Raw genomic sequence first — 14,565 nt, 5'->3', positions numbered from 1 at the left:
ACCCAGGCTGTATTCAACTGCAGAAGCCCCCCCGCAGCCCCCACAGGTGTGCACACATACTTTGGACACTTCAACCACTTGCTGGCCCGTCTACTGATGCCCTCGAGGAGCTCCCAGCCCGGGAGCTATAAACAGGCCGTGACTACACAGCGGGACCCACATTGTGGTGGGGGTGGTAGGGGGCTATAGCTGCACAGAGGGGGCCCCGGTCCCATCTCCTCAGCTTTCTCCTCCCCCAGGGGACAGAAACCCACAGAGGGCTTGGGACAGGTTACTCAAGGCTCCCCCTGAGTGAGACCCCAGCACAGATGTCCTTTCCAGGATCCTCTCCCAATGCCTTCCAGTCATCTGATTCCGGGTTTGGGAATATCCAACACTATGAAATCCAAAAGCCTATTTCCATGCTTCTCTCCTTCTCAAGAGTCTACATATTTTTTAAGAGAGAGAGAGCAAGTGTGAGTGGGGAGGAGCAGAGAGAAAGGGAAACAGAGGCTCTAAAGCGGGCTCTGCACTGACAGCAGTGAGCCTGATGCGGGGCTTGAACTCACGAACCGTGAGATCATGACCTGAGCTGAAGTCGGACGCTTAACCGACTGAGCCACCCAGGTCATGTCATTTAAAAGCACAATCTCGGGGCACCTGGGTGGCTCAGTCAGTTGAGTGCCTGACTTCGGCCCAGGTCATGATCTCACAGTTTGTGAGTTCGAGCCCCGCGTCGGGCTCTGTGCTGACAGCTTGGAGCCTGGAGCCTGCTTCCGATTCTGTGCCTCATTTTCTCTCTCTGCCCCTCCCCCACTCCTGCTCTGTCTCCCTCCCTCCCTCTCTCTCTCTCTCAAAAATACACATTTAAAAATAATTTTTAAAGCATAATCCCTGTATAAGATTCCGACATGTGTGGAGAGTGGAGAGAAGCTCCAGGGGGACGGACAGACAGGGGAGGGCCCTGGGACCTGGGTATGTATCCTGCGGCTGCCGAAACAGATCATCACAAACTGGGTGGCCTAAAACAACAGACAAATATTTATTCTCTTTGTCCTGGAGGCCAGAAGTCTGAAATCAAGGTGTCACCAAGGCCACACTCCCTCCAAAGGCTCCAAGGGATAATCCTTGCTGCCTCTTCCAGCTTCTGGTGGCTCTGGGCAGTGTGATTTGTGGCTGGTCCCCCCCGGTCTCTGCCTCTGTCTCAAGTGACCTCTTTGCCCCTGTGTCTCTATTTTCAACTATTCCTCTCCTTTCTCGTGTAAAGACACTCTTGGTGGATTTAGGACCCACCGAGTCCCACTATGATCTTAATTTGAAATCCTTTTTCTAATTACATCTGCAGGAAACTTCATTCCAAGCAAGGTCACCTTCTGAGGTTCTGGGTGGACATGAATTGGGGGGGGGGGACTCTATTTAGCCCTGACAAGGTGGGAAGGCAAATATATGCCTTCCTTTTTTTTTTTTTTATGTTTATTTGTTTTCAGAGAGAGACAGAGTGTGAGCAGGGGAGGGGCAGAGAGAGAGGAAGACACAGAATCCGAGGCAGGCTCCAGGCTCCAAGCTGTCAGCACAGAGCCCGACGCGGGGCTCGAACCCACAAGCTGTGAGATCGTGACCTGAGCCGAAGCCGGGCGCTCAACCGACGAAGCCACCCAGGCGCCCTGAATATATGCCTTCCTATGATGAGAGTGTGTTTATGGATTTCTGTATTATCTGTGTTGTTTCCTTTTAATTTTCAAAAATTCTAAAACCCCAGATGACCGCAAGTATTCAGAGACCCCCTGCCTCCCCAGGGTCAGCGTCTCAGGCTGTCTGGGAGGCCAGGCCCCTCAGACATGAGGTAAAAATGGTCACCATGCGCAAGGCTGGAGATTCTCCTACACAGCCTGGCAGACCCGGCTGGAAGTGACCTGGGGTCCTTAGAGCTCTAGATAATGTGCCTTCACCAGGTCCATGGAGAGAGGGCCTGCTGACATTCACAACCCAGCACCTCCTGAGGGGATGGTGAGGTCCACGCCCTGGGGCGTGGTGGGGACAGGGGGAAGGGGGGGCAGTGGGAAGGGGGATCTTCATGGCGCCAATGACCCACTCACCCATTAGAGGTCCCCCCAAGGTCCTGGGCATTCGCTGAGCCCGTATTGTTTTATAGACGGGGAAACTGAGGCTGAGAGAGAAGAAAGGATTTGGCCAAAGTCACTCCCTGAGTTAGGAGTCCTGTGCCCTGTCCTACCGCTTCTCGGCAAGAACCCTGCCCCCAAGTCTCCTCCACACCCACCAGCTGCCCCCAGTGTTTCCACTAGAGAATCCTTCAGCTCAGTTCACCCTGGGAGGCAGGCAGGACAGGCAGGCAGATGAGGGAAACCGAGGCTCAGGCTGGCGAAGGGGTAGAGGGGTCAGAACCCACGCTGGTTCAGACGGTCCTCGGAGCCTTGCGGCGAGGACGCAAAGATTCGGGACGCTCCCGGTGTGCCCTGTGGAATTCAAACAGACTCCATGGAAGCGAGGCTAAGAGGAGGCCCCAGCAGCCCTCCTCGCCCTGTCTGGCCTCTTGGGCTCTGTCATCCTTCCTCTGGCGGCTCTCGCTCTGCCTGTCGCCCCGTCCCCTGCCAGCCGCGGGCCGTGCTGTGACCAGGGCCCAGGACAGAGCAGGGTTTGCCCACAGTGGCGACAGTGCTGCCCCCGTCTGCGTCTGAGTCTCCTGGCCCTCACCCGTGTGTCTCTCTGGGCACGCTGGTGGCTGGGGAACAGGGCGCCGGGGAGAGGGCGCCCTGGTCACCGGCACCAGGTGCACTCAAGCGAGCCCTCGTGGGTCTTGGTAATTAATTAATCATCAGGCCGCTTAACGATTAACAACAGCAGAATGTTGGGGGGAAGACTTAACCCGTGATGGGGGCACAGAGGAGGGGTCCACCGTTTCCCTGGCGGCCCCTGGATCCCGTGACACAGGTGGGGGGTGCGAACCCCCAGCTCCCCCTGCCTCGGCCCCTCCCAGCCGGGGCGAGGGGCGAACTCACAGCGTAGGGCTGGGGGGTGTAAGATGGGGCAAGAAGGTTCCTCCAAAAACGAAAATCCCAGGCTTGGGTCAGATCTCCGTCCACAGGCACTTACCCAGGCAGCGTGACCTTAGGTGAGTGACCCCCCACACTGGGCCTCGGCCTCCCTAGCCGAGGGTACTTACCAACAGGTAGCTCGAGGAGCCTCTAAGGTCACGTCTGCCAAGTGGATGCCAGGAGCCCGGCACTTGGTGTTTTCCTCCAAGGACCTGACATCCCCAAGTCTTTGCATTGTAGCCGCCCCCACCCGCTGCCAACGCGTCAGAGTCACTCTCTTCTGGAAGTTAACAGTCAAGTTCAAGTTTGATTCCAACCCCGGGGAAGGGAAAGTGGCCCTTTCTCCAGGGCCAGGTGGGAAGGTGAGTCAGTTTCCTCACCTGGGCTGATTCACACCTGTGTTGGGGGCAGGGCAGGGAAGAAACAGGGACACTTTCCTCCCTTCACTCTGGGACGGCTACATCCACAGCCCCAAGCTGGCCAGTTCTAGCAGGCCCAAGCTGGAATGGGGGGCTTCGATGCACCCCCACCCCGGAGGGGGTGATGTTGTCCCTGAGGCCCAGAGAGGGGCAGAGAGGCCCCCTAATTCGCACAGCAGAGGTAATATCACAGCCTGCTTTCCCCCACCGCCCCCCTGCACTGTTAGGTAACACGGCCCTGCCCTGCCCACCAGCCCCGCCACCCACTCTCCTCCCTCCAAAGGTGCCCAAGGGGTCAGCGAGTGAGTTGTGGTGACTCAGGAGTGGGAAAGGCCCATGAAGTCATCCAGTGGCCACCTCGGGAGTTCACGAGGCTGTCTGGACCCTGGGCTCACCGGCCGGTCGGGGAGTTCCCCAGGGAGGGGCTGTCTGTTCTCCTGGCCTCACCGACAGAGAAGGCCCGCCGACAGATGGAGACGGTCCGGCACCCTCCCTGCCCCCCACTCTCCCTGCCCTGGCCGCAGGCCTTGGCAGAGCGGTCCCCTGGCCCACCTGGCCTCTTTTCCCCACAGCTCTGCCACGGGGAGCAGTGGAGGAGTGCCTCTAACAAGCCACTGGCCCGGGGCCCGGGTCCTGGCCAGAGTGAGTTAGGGAACAGGACTGATCACTTTTTTTTTATTTTTTATTATTTTTTTTTAATGTTTATTTATTTTTGAGACAGAGGGAGACAGAGCATGAATGGGGGAGGGTCAGAGAGAGGGAGACACAGAATCTGAAACAGGCTCCAGGCTCTGAGCTGGCAGCACAGACCCCGACGCGGGGCTCAAACTCACGGACCGCGAGATCGTGACCTGAGCCGAAGTCGGCCGCTTAACCGACTGAGCCACCCAGGCGCCCCAGGACTGATCACCTTTATTACTTGCCAGGCCTTCTACCTGAGCATCGTAAGCTTTTAACGCTTCGACTGTCAGAAAAGCTGAAAATCAAGTGTGGCCCAGGACCGAAGGCCCCAGGCACCAGAGTCACAGAGACCTGGGTTCAGAATCTGATACTCTCCGGCCAGAAGGCTTAGAGTCACTCACAGCGCCTCTCCGGGCCTCAGTTTTCTCATCTGTAAGATGGGGATCACGGAAGCCACCTGGCCGCTGGCCCAGTGGCTAGGATAAAATGAGCACCCGCGGCAGCGCCCTGGCAGGAAGCAGATATGAGGGGCTTTCGAAGAAGCAACCTTGCACAAAGGCCGCTCTGAGCTGGCCAGCTGAGCTGGGCAGAGACACAGTGGAGTTGCTGGGAGCGTCCCCAGAGCTCCTGAGGGAAAAGCCAGTGAGACGACAGGCAGGGAGGAAGGCCACACACACAGGAGCTCCAGCATCCCTGGCTGGACCAAGGAGGAGAGCAGGGGAGAAATACCCCTCCTCGCTTGTCCCCCCCCTCCCCTCTTCCGGTGCCTCCCATTGGCTGAACCCCCAAGTGCCGCTGAGAGGGAAGCCCGAAAACCCTCCGGGCAGGGCAGCTGATGGACAGGATGAGAAGGGCAGAGAAAGGACCTGGGACCAGCAAGGAGAAAATGATGCAAATAATAATGAAAATGCCTTCATCCGGCAAACGCTTACTGAGCATAGCCAAGGCCAGGCTATGTTCTGGGCCAAGGGACCGAGCAGTTGGCGAGACCAGACCAAGTCCCCACCCCGTGGAAGGAGAGTGGGGCATAGTGAGGGAGGTGATCGGGCCACGAGAGATGTTGTCACCCAAGGAAGTCCCTACGGGGTCACCAGAGACCATTTACACAGATGGGGACGCTGAGGCCTCGACGGAGGCAGGGACCTGCCCAAGGCCACCCGGCAAAGCCAGCGGCTTGGGGAAGCTCCGTGCGCCCGCCCCCATCATTCTTCCAAGACCCGGGAGGTTGCTCAGGCTTGCAGAGACCCAGGAATTCCTAATCTGCCACTGCCTCCCTCGGCCATCCTGGGCTCTGAACCACGTGCGGCAGGGTGGGCGCGAGGCCACGGTGGTGAGGGGGGCGGCGGGGGGGGCAGGCCACGAGGGAAGCGATGCGCTCCCATTCCCAGACAGGCCAGCACATTCCTGCTGGGGTGCCACTGTGCCACCCACACCGCCCCGCCCGGCTCCCCCCTGCACACAGTGCCCATTGTCTGCCCCAGACACTTTGAGCTGCCGCTGCCCCCGGCCTCCGACACCGCCCCACACCCTCCTATCGCCAGGTGGGGCTCCACGAGCCAGAGCGCCCCGTCCCAGTCCCCAGCCCCAAAGCGCCGCCATGCCAGTTATCTTGGAGCCGAGCAGTGATCAGAGAGGGAAGGCGACCTGCCCCAAGTCACACAGGCCAAACTCCAAATCCCTGGACACCACCCCCACCGTAAGAACTCCTCTTCCGCACCCCTATACGCAGGGAGCCGCTGGACACCCCAGCTCGCCTGCCCTGGGCCAGACCCCTGCCCGGGTATGAATATCCCCATTTTACAGTCCAGGAAGCCAACGCAGGAAGGAAGGAGCCTGCCAAGGCCACCCAGGGAGGAGCAACTGAGATGAGGCCAGGCCGTGAGTCCCAGCCCACGCTCTCCACCTCCTGCAGGGAACAGCCCGGAACAGAGCAGGCCTGGTGGGCGGCACAGGGAGAACACCCAGGGGCAACATGGCGTCCAAACAAATCCCCGCAGCGAGGGTGTGTTCCTGGCCCACAGAGTCAGGGCCGGCTGTCAAAGTCTGTTCACTCATCCGGGTACTCAGGCCGAGGTCCGGGCGAGGCCGCTGGGAGCTGGGATGCAGGGTGAGGACAGCCCTCCGGGAGCTGGGAGCGTGTTCCAGAGAGAACGGCGGACGCAGATGGGGTAGATAAGGGCTCTGATGGCAAAACAAAAAAACAAAAACAAACAAAACAACCCAGGGCTACGCTATCCAAAAGAGCAACCCCTCAGCGTGTCAACTTTCGATACCGACCCCTAAAACGACAGCTTCCAAACCCCTTTTTCTGGTTTCTGTTTCTCACGAGTGCTCACAGCGACCTCTTCTAACCCACAACAGTACATACCCGTATATGTGTCCTTATTTCTCTCCTGAGAGCATCGGGACGTGCCGTCCCTCCCTGGGACACCGGGCAAGAGCCTCGTGGCTCCTTCCCTCGCTTGCTCCGGGGCTCACCTCCCTGGCCTTATCCTTTTACTTCCTTTCCTACCTCTTCCTGCGCTCCGATCTACAACATATTTGCCTGTTTTTCTTGCTTACCGGCTGCCCCCCACGCCGCCCCTGGAGACTGGAATGCACATGGCCATTGGGATCTTTGTCCCCTGCCGCGGAAAGTAGACGAATCAAGACTGATGATTAGATTTTTTGAGATCTCAACATACCCGTAAGATTGGCTCCCAGATGGAGACCCAGATCATTTCTGGACCCAGAAGCTCCCTTCTTCTCCTTCGGGCCGGTACCCACCCATCCCACCTCCAAGGGGAACCACCCTCCTGTTCCGCCCCTTCTTGACCCTCGCGTATACGGAGTCACAACACAAGCTCCTTTGCGAGATGTAGGTAGACTTTTGCTCCCGACGCGAGATTCGTCCGTGTCGCTGTGGGCCGCCAGGGGCACCCGTGGGTTTTTAGCTTAAGAAACTGGGTGAACAGTGGTGCCATCTCCAGGGCTGGAGATGGCCAGGGAGGAGCAGTTAGGGGGTATCCAGTGTTTTCTTTGGGGCCATGGAAGAGGCAGCCGGCACAGGGCTGAGGTGGTTACGAAAGGCAACATCGGCTTGTTGGTGCCATTAAAGCTGGAGGGTAGGGGGATGTTTGAATTGCCCGTGTTACTGACGGAATCATCTCTCACTGCCTCAGAGTCAGGGCCACCTTGGGCTGGGTCAGGCCTCCCACCTGCTCTCCACTGGGGGCCCCTGGAGGACCCTGTTTGGAAACTGACCCGTATTTCAGGAGAGGAGTTGAGGCCCAGCACGAGAGAGTAACGTGTCCAAGGTCACACAGCTGGTTAGGCTTGAGCCACAAATCCTTCCTCTGCCGAGGAGGCCCCTGCCCGGCCCTCCGCCTGGACCAGATTGGCTTGGAGAGACCCGACTCAATCCAAATGAGGGTCTAGACCATGGTGACGGTCCAGGTTGGCTGGGGGGGTGAGCAGAGCGCCAGGGTGATCCGTGAAGCCTCCCCGTGGGAAGCAGATCTGGCACCAGGCCAGACGAGCCCGGGGCAGGGTAACCCCCACCTGAAGTCACCGTCTCCCCAGCAGTGACATCACTGCTCTGGGCTGCACAGCTGGAGGACCAGGCAAGCTGAAGCGGGGCCAGGTAGGCAGCTGGAAGTGCGTCACCCACCCTGGGGCAACCCCCATCAGCGGCCAAAGCCCCCTGGCAGATGGCAGGCCCCCGTGTGCCTTGAAAACCAGAGCGAGAGGCCGTTGGGGTGGGGAAGGTGCCCATTACCTCTGGTCCCAGTGCCGCATTTTGCAAGGGAAACTGAGGCCCAGAGAGGGCAGCACCTCGCCCAAGGTTACGCAGCAAGTGAAGAACAAATCCTGGGAGGAACCCAGCACAGTGCTCCACCCTCTGACTGTGCTCCCTGGGACACTGTGCCCAGCCAAGGGCCATGGTCCCGGGTACCCGGTTGGATGAGGGCCGGAGGGGAGGCCCGAGCAGTGGAAGAGGGCTATGCTCGGGAGAGACACCCAGAGCCTGCAAGGCCGGGTGGCCCATGCCCCCAGGGGCTCACAGGAGCCCAACGCAGATGGCCTCTGTGTTTATCAGCTGTCCTTGCACGGAATGGAAGCCCCATGTGGGTGGTATTTGTCTCTGTCCCGCTCGTGGCTGTGTCCCCCGCACCTCACGGGATGCCTGGCACCTAGTAGGTGCTCAGGAAACATCTGAACCAGTGAACAAATCTATATAAGGGCAGAGGAAGACTTAACAACTGCCGTCATTGGCACACGTGATGGGACTGCAGGCAAGGTCGGAGGACGTGGTCACAACTCACCCACATCCCGCCTCTCTGCCCCCCTGCCTGTCCCACCTTGGGTGTCTGTAGGCCGGGACCGCCTCCCAGCCCCCCACTCAGTCCTGACTTCCAGTATGTTCCCTGCCCCTTCCCACAGCTCCTCCTTCCCCAGGGGCTTGTTGGGAGCAAGCGGGAGGAATTCCTGGCCCCTAGTCAGGGGAGGCGCCCCGGCAGGCGGGAGGCAGTGCGCACACGCCAGGGACGGCTCCGAATTCCAGCTCCCACGAGCCTGCTGGGAGCGTGCCAAAGCGGGGCCGGGGAGGGGTGGGGAGCCCCTCCCCAGAAGCCAGGAGGGCACAGGGGAGCCCGGGGAAGGGCTGGGGGTGGGGGGTGAGGAAGTGGACCGTCAGAGTGGACACAGGCGGTCGGGGCCCCGAGGGCAGATAGCTCACCTCCTCCAGTGTCCAGATGGGAAGACTGAGGCCCCCTGGTGTCAGGCTCTGAGATCCTGACTCTTCGCAGCCCAAAGATCTGGGACTGACGGCCGCTGTTGTTGGGGCGCAAGCTGGGGGTGGGCGTGGGGGGGGGTCAGTCTGTGACCAGACACCATACATCCAGGGAAGAAGAGGGCTGTCTGAGGGGCTGGTTAACATGAGACCGGCAGGGAGAGGTGGGGGGTATCTTAGGCTGCCCCTGACCTTGGTGGGACCCGGAAAGCCCCGCCCTCCCTAGCTGCCTCCGGAGTCTCCCCTCATGCAGTGAGAGGCTGCCCTAGGTGGGCTTGGCACTCTTGGCACCTGTGAGGTCAGTGGGTGACAGGAGGAGGGCCCAGGGAGGGAAGGAGGTGGCCGAGCTTGTGGAAGGCCGTCAGCCTGACCTCCCCTGGGTCCCCCTCCCGTCCCATCCTCTCCCGGTCCTGGGTCAAGGCCAGGTGCCATGAGCTCAGGCAGGGGCCCCTGCCCAGCTGTCAGCACCGGAGCTGCCGCCAACGCCCACATGGGTGCACCTGGCCCGCCACTGTGCCACCCGTCACCACCCCCCTGCCCAGTCCCTCCTCCCGTCCCCCCCCCCCGTGGCACCCTCGACCTACAGCGCCGTGTTGGGACTGCAGACACCTGGATCCAGACTTCCAGAAGCACAAAACCTTTGAACTAGAACATTCTAGCACCACAGGTTCTCGCAACCAGAGAAGTCCAGGGCCATCGAGTAGTGGAACATTTTCCATTCCAGGCCCAAGGCTCTGATAACCAAATCATTTCAGGCCCAAGACTCTTATAACCCAATAATTTCAGAAATGCAGCATCTTGCAACCGAAGATCAGAACCGCGGAAATGGATTTACGGAATGCTGGGAGCAAGGGTCCTTCGTAGCCGAAAATTCCCGAGTAAAAATCCCATTGCCCCAGAGGTCACGAGCCCGTGTTCTTCCTACCACCTGGACTGAACAGACATCCAGGAGCAGAACGAGCCAGGCCTTGGTGGGGGTCATTCCGCACGGCCCCCACCTTGGGCCCGTGTCTCTGGGCGAATGGCCAAAGTGGGAAAGGAGAAGGGAAGAGAGAAGGTGCTTCTGAGCAAACAGAAGAGGCTGAGGGCCTCTCCTCCGGGCCCTGGGCAGGTACCTTTGCCAAGAGAGAAGGAGAAGAGAAAGAAAGTCGTTGGTGCCACAAGTTTGGGCGGCGGGTATGTGGTCATGAGGGGGGGGGCGGGGGGCGGTGGTGGTGGTGACAGGATCTACCCCCTCCCCGGCTGCAGGAGCTTGGAATTTTCTCCTGGCAGGAAGGGCCCACCCTCCTAGGAATGGAAAACAATCCCTGGCATCTGGCCCCTGAGGCGTGCAAGGTCTTTGACAATCAAGCATTATAATCCTCCCTGCCTCAGCCAGCGCAGAGGGGAAACCGAGGCAGGTGGGGTCTCCCCCTAAATCAAGAACCTGAATCGCCACCCCCCCCCGCCCCCGGCGGATTCCAGGGGTCCTCATCTCTGATGGAGGAATGTCAGAGCCCAGGGAGCCACAGGGGAGGGGCCTGGGTCAGCGCTGGGAGGGCAGATGGGAGCGGAGACCAGAGAGGGAAGTGGTTTGCCCAAAGTCACCCAGGACGCTACAGCATCCTTTCTTATTGCCTCCACAAAGGCTCAGTTCCAGGGCCTCCTCCTCCAGGAAGGCGTTATAGATCGCGCTCCCCTCGGCCCCTTTGCCCCTTAGGACGTTACCATTTCACACAGAGCACTGTACCCTAACTGCTGTGTTCTTACAGGTTTTGTTTTCTAAGTATTTTGCGAGAAAGTGTCTCATCTTTCCAGCCTATGCCATGGTGGTATCCCTCTATCGGCCTGGAACCAGAAACCTTGGGTTGAAGCTTCCACGCCCCTGCTCAGACACCTGCCATGGCTCCCCCATGCCCGGACACGTGCAGGCAGGCACTTCAGGGACGGGGGTCCTTGGTCCTACTGGGCATAGGTCTCACCAAGTTCCTGGCAGGCACCGCCAGGCCGTCTGGCTCCCTCCCTGCCCTGCTCCGGGCAGCCCGTGGCCCTCCTCCCTCCTCCCCTGGAAAAAGCAGCCTCATCCCCCAGGCCTCCGCTGAGACCACCTGCCGGGTGCAGGTGCCTCCTGGGGCAGCCTTGGACTTTCCTCTGCGGCCCTCACTTCTCGGGGCCTGCTCCCCGCGGCTGGCCTGGGTCTCACGGGCCGGATCTGAGACCAGTTCCGAGGTCCCCACGGCTGGCCTCAGCCCCTCACGTGCTCTTGCCCTTCAAATGCTGCAACAATAAGGAGGTGGGGTTTTGTCCGATCCTCCCCACTTTGCAGATTCCGAAACTGCGGCACAGTGTGACTACATCGCTTCCTCGAGGTCACACGGTTCATCAGTTGGCAGAGCTGGGACCGGGGACCCTGAAAGTCGGGCTCCAGAGGCCACACGCTCTTCCGTCAGGTCACATCACCCAGGGAGGGGGAGGACAGAGCACTGAGCGCCACAGGGCCCTGCCAACGAGTCTTGGGGAGCGAGGACCAGGGATTGCTGAGCCCGATGCCTCCTCGCTCAAGCCCCCGAGGCCCTGAGGGGGCAAGTCCCCCATTTCAGGACTCTCACGGACACAGTGCACAGACACACACACACACACACAGCAGCACACGCACGGCGCACGCATGCACGCTCGTATGCACACGCACACATGCACCGAGGCGCATGCACGCCCCTGGAACTAGCTGCAGGAAGCCCTCAGCTGCCCAAGCCTTTTTCACTTCAGCTTTTCCTAAATTTGCCTTGAGGAAGTTGTGGCCGCCCCGGAGCTCTCCCCTCTCCCTCACGCGCTCCAGACCACATCCCTTCCCTCCCCGGCGCCTCTGGGACCTGGAGAACAGGGCTGCAAACAAGGGAACGGGGAGAGACCGTCAACGTGATGAGGAAGGCCGTTGCACACGAGGTGGCAAGTGAGAGCGCCCTGGAGCAGAGAAGGGGTGGGCACAGTGGGGCGTGAGGAGAGCAGGTGGGGAGCGGGTTGCCAATATCACTAGGGGGTCAGGTCAGGAGGGGCCTCGCTGTGGAAGGGGCATCTCCGAAGGCTTCTAGAGGAGGAGGATTCCAGGACGAGGGGAGAGCCAGTGCAAAGGCCCTGAGGCAGCAGCACGCCTGCCAGGAGAGAGGAACGGAGAGGCCCAGATGAGCGCAGGGAGTGAGGGACGTGAGGTCAGGGACCGGGCACCTTGGTGACTTGGGCTGGTGCTCTGCACTCGATGGGAGCTGTGCAGGGTTCGTAAATACGGTCACGTGGCGCAGCCAGCGCCCCTTCCATAGCACAGAACACTTCTAAAATGGAGACTCTGAACCGAAGGCTGCAGTTGGACTTGGGCTTTAACGGGATCATTCTGGCTGCTGAGTGGAGAATAGGTATGAGCCTCCAGAAGGGAAGCAGGGAAGCCAGACAGAGGGCAAGAGAGGGTGGGGCGCCGTCCCAGAGGCAGGACCCCCGGCTTCCACCGCATCCGGGCCACGCTGACCGTCCGGGTGACCCAGAGAAGACCCCTCCGCTCATTCTTAAATTCGTGTGTTTATTCGTGCCTTCGGTCAACTAGGTATTCAAGAGATATTTGTTGTGTTGAACACCTCCAAGCGCTCAGCACTTGGGGGCGCAGAGGGCACAAGAACAGAACAGACACAGAGGCAGCCCCTGACGCAAGGAGGTGGCCATGAGGCTGGGAAGTTGGACACGGAGCCCAAAGCAGCAGGAATACTAATGCTGAGGGAGAAACTGAGGCAGCAGGAAGAGCTGACATTAGAGCACTCTGATATGGGGGGGAGAGGGGGGCTGGGGGGCAGGGGTTGTCTGGGGAGGCTTCCAGGAGGAGGTGACACTGGAGCCCGGAGGGCAAGGTGGTGTTGCCCACTGCAGAAAATAGGGAAAGGATTCTCCGCAGGGGAACAGCCTACACAGAAACCCTCTGCTTCTACGGAAGGCTTCCTTCCCGTTCCCTCCTCCAGGTAAAGGGGCCCCAGGGGGGCCTGGGGGTCAAGCCCAAGTTCCTCTTCTGTGTCCTGTAGATGCGAGGAGTCGATGAGCCGATGCACGGCGAGTGCCACGCGTGGTGCCTGGCACACAGTGTGCAAATGGACCACGGGCCAACTCCCCACCCCCACCCTCCCCATCCTGGTCTGGAGAACCGGGGCTCCCTGCAGTGAGGTACAGAGGAGGGTCTCAGGGAAGACCTCCCCCAACCCACCTCCAAGTCCCTCTCCAACCTGCTTCCTGCTGTGCCTCAAATTTCTCTATTAACAAGCTCATTCCTTTGAATTGCGCTTTCCCACCCTTCTGGAACCATCCATTCCATTCAGGTTAGCCGTGAGGCGGGCATGACTCGGCCTTCACGGCTCGGCTCAAGCCTCCCTCTTGCAGCAAGGCTTCCCTGATTGCTGCAGCCCGTGGAGTCTCCCTCCTCGCTCTGCACTGGCCTCCGGGTTTCAGAGGCCCAGCCCCGGAGCTGAAAGGGCGCGCTTCCGCTTAGCGCCTCTCAGGCCCCTGGGCCTTTGGATTGCTTCCAGGTTTCTGCGATCGATCAGGATTTGAAAGACGAAAGCGAAGCTGTGAACTCCCGAAATTCAGAGCCTCATGCAGACCAGCTCACGCTGAGAGCCACCCCAAACACAGCTGTGGGCTGCTTTGGCCCTTGGGCTGGCAGTTGCCACTTCTGGCCTGGTGGGGCTCGGGTGCCGGACGAAGACAAGGACGAGGCAGGGCCACGTGCTGGCTGCGGGAGCCTGGCGGGGTCCGCTGCCCTCTCTGAGCCCTGGTTTGACTGGGAAATGGAAGTGATTCTGCCTTTTCCACGGGCCCGTCCGCCCATTCAGTGTTTACTGATGGGGAGTGGGGGCCAGACGGAGAGCGAGGACTCGGTGACAGCAGCCGCCTGCCGGGGCACATCCTCCACCCGGATCTTCTCTGTGGCCCTCCCAGGGCTGTCACAGCGCTGGGGAGAAACAGCCAGTCTCCAGCCCCGGCCAGCTCTCTCCCACGTACCGCGCGGGGCCACCGCGGCACAGCCGGGAGGCCTGGGCCAGACGACGCTGATGGCCCCACATGGCCACATGGTCAAGACACAGCAGGCCGTGAGGACCTGCTGGGCAGACTGGGGCCAAATGAGGGGGAGGAGTCTTGGATGCCGCCCCAAGGTGCCCGACACAGGGCGCTTAATAAATGTTTTCGACGTCTGAATAAGTGGACATGGGCAACGTGGAGCCGCGGAAAGCTTTGGAGCGGGGGAGGGCCTGCCCTTGCGTAAATGTCAATGCACAGTGACTTAGATGGTGCTGGTCCCGGGGAGGCAGGGCAAAGTGGCAGGCACAATGCCAGCTCGCTGTGCTTGTCATACCGGAGCCCCCCCACCCCGTCCACCCCGCCCACCCCCGCTCTGTGCCCCAGGGCGCTGACCTCTGTGGCCACCTCTGGGGACGACCTCAGCCAGTCGGGTTCAGCCAGCAGGTGGCCAGCAAGGGGGCCGTGGCGTGTCCACGAACACTTCACCACCGGCCCTCTGGAAGAAAGGCCCCGATGTGCAGCGTTTGTGGATTTCCCCCGACGTGAATCCTTCCGGGCGGGTGGAGACAGACTCCCAGATGAATGAGTGACGCCGCGTGTCCCGGTGAGCCTCGGTGTTGTCACGCCAGTGTGG

This window comes from Neofelis nebulosa, chromosome 8, assembly GCF_028018385.1.
Source record: "Neofelis nebulosa isolate mNeoNeb1 chromosome 8, mNeoNeb1.pri, whole genome shotgun sequence".
Classification (NCBI taxonomy): domain Eukaryota; kingdom Metazoa; phylum Chordata; class Mammalia; order Carnivora; family Felidae; genus Neofelis; species Neofelis nebulosa.
The sequence above is the reverse complement of the archived record's forward strand: the minus strand, read 5'-3'. Positions refer to the sequence as shown.